Consider the following 4283-nt stretch of genomic DNA (forward strand, 5'->3'; position numbering starts at 1 on the left):
GCCTTCCTGACCCCGGGCTACGTCTTCAACATGAAGGAGATTAAGTCACTGGGAATGGCCGAGGACTGGAACACATTCCCGCTGTGGCGGCTTAATGACCTGGACTTGCGTGCATCCGAGAAGGAAACGCCGAAGCGTCTCCCCAATGACATGACGACACCAGAAAGCACGGTGAACAACAGCGGGCCAGCACTGGGCCCCTCCCAGGACCCCCAGGGCCTGGAGGACTTGGGCCCTGTGGACAGCTCTGTTGCTGGGCCTTTCAGGAGGGGGGTACTTGCACAACATCACCCACCTGTACTCGACCGTCCTAGGACAGCAGATTGGGCTCCCAGGCAGGGAGGCCCACGAGGAGATCATTGTCACCTTCACGCTGCCCACAGCCTGGAGCGCTGATGACTGGGCGCTCCACGGGCCCTGCGAGCAGGTGGTCTTCACGGCCTGCATGGCCCTCACTGCCACCCTTGGTGTGTTCCCTGTCACTGTACGGACCCCACCCTGCATCCCGGACACACACAGCACCGCCACGCTCTGGTACAAGACCTTCACCACAGCCAGAGACACCAACATGAAGTACAACCAAGACTACCATCCCTTCTGGTGTTACGAGGGGGCCATGGGGCGTCTGCCATGCGTTCAGCCCCAAGCTCACAGTCATTGTTCCCAGTGATGACCGCTCCCTGATAAACCTGCACCTCATGCACGCCAGCGGCTCCCTCTCCCCGATGGCGATAGCCATGTTCTGCTACGCCGTTGTCAAAGGCAGACTGAGCAAGCCATGTCAGAGCAATCCTGGATTCTGTCCTGAGAAGGTGGCTTTGGCTGAAGCTTAACGCGCCCCCCCCCCTGGTTTTTCTGCAAGAGATGGAAAGAACTGTAATCATCTCCTGCTGCCCCAGTCAGGCCTGGACACTCTGTGAACATACTGTCTTGCAATGTTGGGTCATTCCGGCCAAAGACATTTCAATTGCCTGTAACTGATTTGTACAGATTTATAAAACTCGATTCTGAAGAAAAATAAAAAAAAGAAAGAAAGAAAGAAAGAAGCCACACTCCCAAGGAGGCATCTCGGGCTGTGACCTGATTGACAGGCTGGGCTCCACTCCTACACTCTCATAGGCGTTCAAGTTGACATAAAAGCATCCAATTATCACAGTACATTAAGCTGGGTTGACTAGAGGAACAAATTCACTGACACTCATACATGTGTAAGAGACAGTTTTATATCAAAGAGCAAATCTATATTGAGAAAACATCCCATGCCTGTCCAGATCAAGCTGATAAGTCTGATGTTAGCCCACATGTCCAATATCAGTCCACATATTCTTCTTCAGACTCACTCGGCACACGCAATGATGCAGAATGCAAGATCACAGGCTGGTGGGTGAGAAGTCTTGTGGATCCAATGGCAGTGGATGCATCTCATCACTGGCACGGGTCTCCACGTGGCTCCTCCAGCTCCCTGAATGTGTCTCCTCAACAGGAAGGGGAAGCAGAGAGAGAAGAAGTTCCCAGAATCCTCATGAGAAGGCCACACCCACAAGGAGGCATCATCGGGCTGGGTCCTGATGGACAGGCTAGACTCCACCCCTTCACTCTTCATAGCCTCAAGTGGACATGAGATTATGTAACTACCACACACAGTCTTCTTAGCCAGGGCTCCCACTTCCATGCAAACGTCCTCCTGATCATGGCGTCTGGCTTCATTCATCACTTCGATCCACAAGACGGGCCAAGCTTCTTGACCTGGCCACTCCAAGTCCTGGGCCAACTACAGCTCATCCCTGACCAAGACCCTGGCAAAAGGAGAGCCGGTTCAGAAGGGTGGAGTCGAGAGAGTCATGGAAGGAGTCCCAGATAATCTTCCTCCTCTTTAGAAGAAGTCCCTCTTTGATGCAAGGGCATGCTCCCAGAGAAGGGCCAGGTTCAAGGAAATGACACTCAGGGTGGTGATGGGTTACATGGGGGTAGGGTGGCCCTGTGAGTTGCAGCTGAATGGATGACCTAATCAAGCAGATAGAAACCTTGGTTGATAAAATGTAGGAGCCAGTGGCTCGGCCATCCACGAGGGTCAGTGCCGACAGTGCCTTTGCTGGAGGAGAGGGCACTAGACAACTGACATCCCTGCCTCAAAGGCCCTGCCATGAGCACTCGCAGCCTGCCTTCCTGCAGGCCGAGAAGCAGCTCAGGGAGCTGAACCTATAAGCCCAGGGGATGAGAAAGGACGCCTAGGCAGCTCCTGGTGCACATTCCGGGGCGAGGCGTGCACCTTGGCAGAGGCTCATGGGTAAGGAGCACCCGCCAAGTCCCTCAGAAGCCAGCGTTTGATTCGTTAGGTGAATGCAGTGTCGGGTCTGCACACGCTTGCATCCTTCTTATTTACCCAGTGAGGAAGCCAAGCAAGAAACATCTCAGTCGGCGCAAATGTACGTTTCAGCACGGCCACCGCGCTGTGAAGAAAAAGTCCTCCAAATGACCACAGAATTGCCAAGCTCCCAGCGGGGGCTCAAGCCAGACCTCCCTGCAGCTGATGTCCCTGAGGGGCCGTGGGGACCCTGGAGAGAAGCATCTACTGTCACCGAGGGAGAGGCACAATGGGGACACGTGGCTTGATGGTCGGGCTGCCACCACCCAGTCACCAGCTCAGCAAGGGAGTGGAGAAAGGCTATGTCCAGTGCCTCTGCAGTCAAACGGAAGGAGATAGGGGCTGGGAGTCCAGAAGTTTCCCTTATCTTTACAGAACGTGCATAGTGTATGTGTGTGTGTGTGTGTGTGCGTGTCTGTGTCTGTGTGTGTGTGTGCCTGCGTGGGCACACGCTTCTTTGCCTGGGTGTGTCCATGTCTGTGTGTGTATGTGTGTTTGTGTGGCTGTGTATCTGTACGGGTCTCTGTGTACAGGTGTGTATGCTCCCAGATGTCCCTGCAGGTTACATTTGGGGGCTGCTACCTGTAGGATCAGGTTACAAGATACTCCAAGGGAGGAAGGCGGGGCTTTCTGCTTCCGTAAAAAGTGATTGCCTGGGAAGTGTGCAGGGGCAGGTCTGCTCTGTCCTATAGGGTTGGTGGGAGTTGGGACTGGCTCGATGGCCATGAGTTTGGTTCTGGTGTGTGTATGCCGGTGTGTGTGTGTGTGTGTGTGTGTGTGTGTGTAAGAGAGAGAGAGAGAGAGAATGCTCGAGAGAGGCGGGCAAAAGACAGCATCTGCCCATGCGTGCGTCCACTGGCAGATGACACCTGGGCATGATGGATTTGAGTTAGTCCAGCAGTTTCTCTCCACCCTCTTCTGGGCAGAGCAGGCTCCATGGCTCAGGTGCCCAGACCCCCCAGCAGGGCCAGCAGGACGTCACTAATAAACAAAAGCAACAACTTTCCAGAGCGCCAACAGAAGGACGTCTGAGCAAAACGGGGGCTGGAGGGACGCACCGCGGAAACTGTGTTAGTTCTGCTGCCTGGCTTCCTCGGCGTCAGAGGCCACGGTCCTCTTGCAACAGAGCACGGGGACTGCCTGGCCCCGAGCCAACAGCAGCAGCAGCAGCAGCTGACTGGCATCATCATTCTTGTTGTTAGGGACCATCGAGTTGGTTCCAACTCTTGCAATCCTGTGAACAACAGCACAAAATCACCCGCCCAGACCCGCTGGTCCTCACACCCTCTTCTGCTGTAGACCACTGTTGCCCCCGCGGTATCCGTCCATCTCTTTGAAGGCCTTCCTCTTTCCCGCTGCCCCTCCGCTTGACAAAGCATGACGTCCTCCTCCAGGGACCGGTCTCTCCTGACACGATGTCCAAAATGCGTGAGACGGAGTCTCGCCATCTGTGCTTCTCAGGAGCGTTCTGGCTGGACTTCTTCCAGGACGGACTGGTGGGTCCTCCTGCGGTCCATGGAACGTCCAATGTTCTTCCCCAGCACCTGGGAAACGCGCGGAAAAGCGAGTTCCCCGGCTCTGCCCCCAAGCCCTGGAGCCGAGACTCTGGAGGTGGGACCCAGAGACGTGGGTCTGAACAAGCCCTCCATGTGGTTCCGATGCTCAAGTGGGAGACCCCTGGCCTCGCCCACACCTGGCCTCAGTCTCATCCTCAGAGAAGCAGTATTGTCTCTCAGCTCCAGCCTGGGGTGGGGGGTGGGGGGGCTGTCATCACCCGGGTGCCCAGGCCAAGGCCTGTCTGGGTCAAGGAACTTTATCTCTGCTGACCCCAGATAGCCTCCTCCCTCCCTCCCTTCCTTCCTTCCTTCCTTCCTTCCTTCCTTCCTTCCTTCCTTCCTTCCTTCCTTCCTCCCTCCCT

The 4283-nt window shown here is 55.6% G+C and overlaps 1 protein-coding gene and 1 pseudogene across 2 annotated transcripts in view; one reads left to right on the forward strand and one right to left on the reverse strand.

The window, feature by feature from the left end:
- LOC105979189 lies at window positions 1-833 on the forward strand (annotated as a pseudogene).
- The window catches only part of SLC39A11 (solute carrier family 39 member 11), a 291723-nt gene that overhangs the window by 106921 nt on the left and 180519 nt on the right, over window positions 1-4283 (reverse strand). The window lies entirely within an intron of this gene.

Source organism: Echinops telfairi, unplaced genomic scaffold (assembly GCF_000313985.2).
Source record: "Echinops telfairi isolate 266 unplaced genomic scaffold, ASM31398v2 ScPeMD7_7458;HRSCAF=8496, whole genome shotgun sequence".
In the NCBI taxonomy this organism is placed as follows: Eukaryota; Metazoa; Chordata; class Mammalia; order Afrosoricida; family Tenrecidae; genus Echinops; species Echinops telfairi.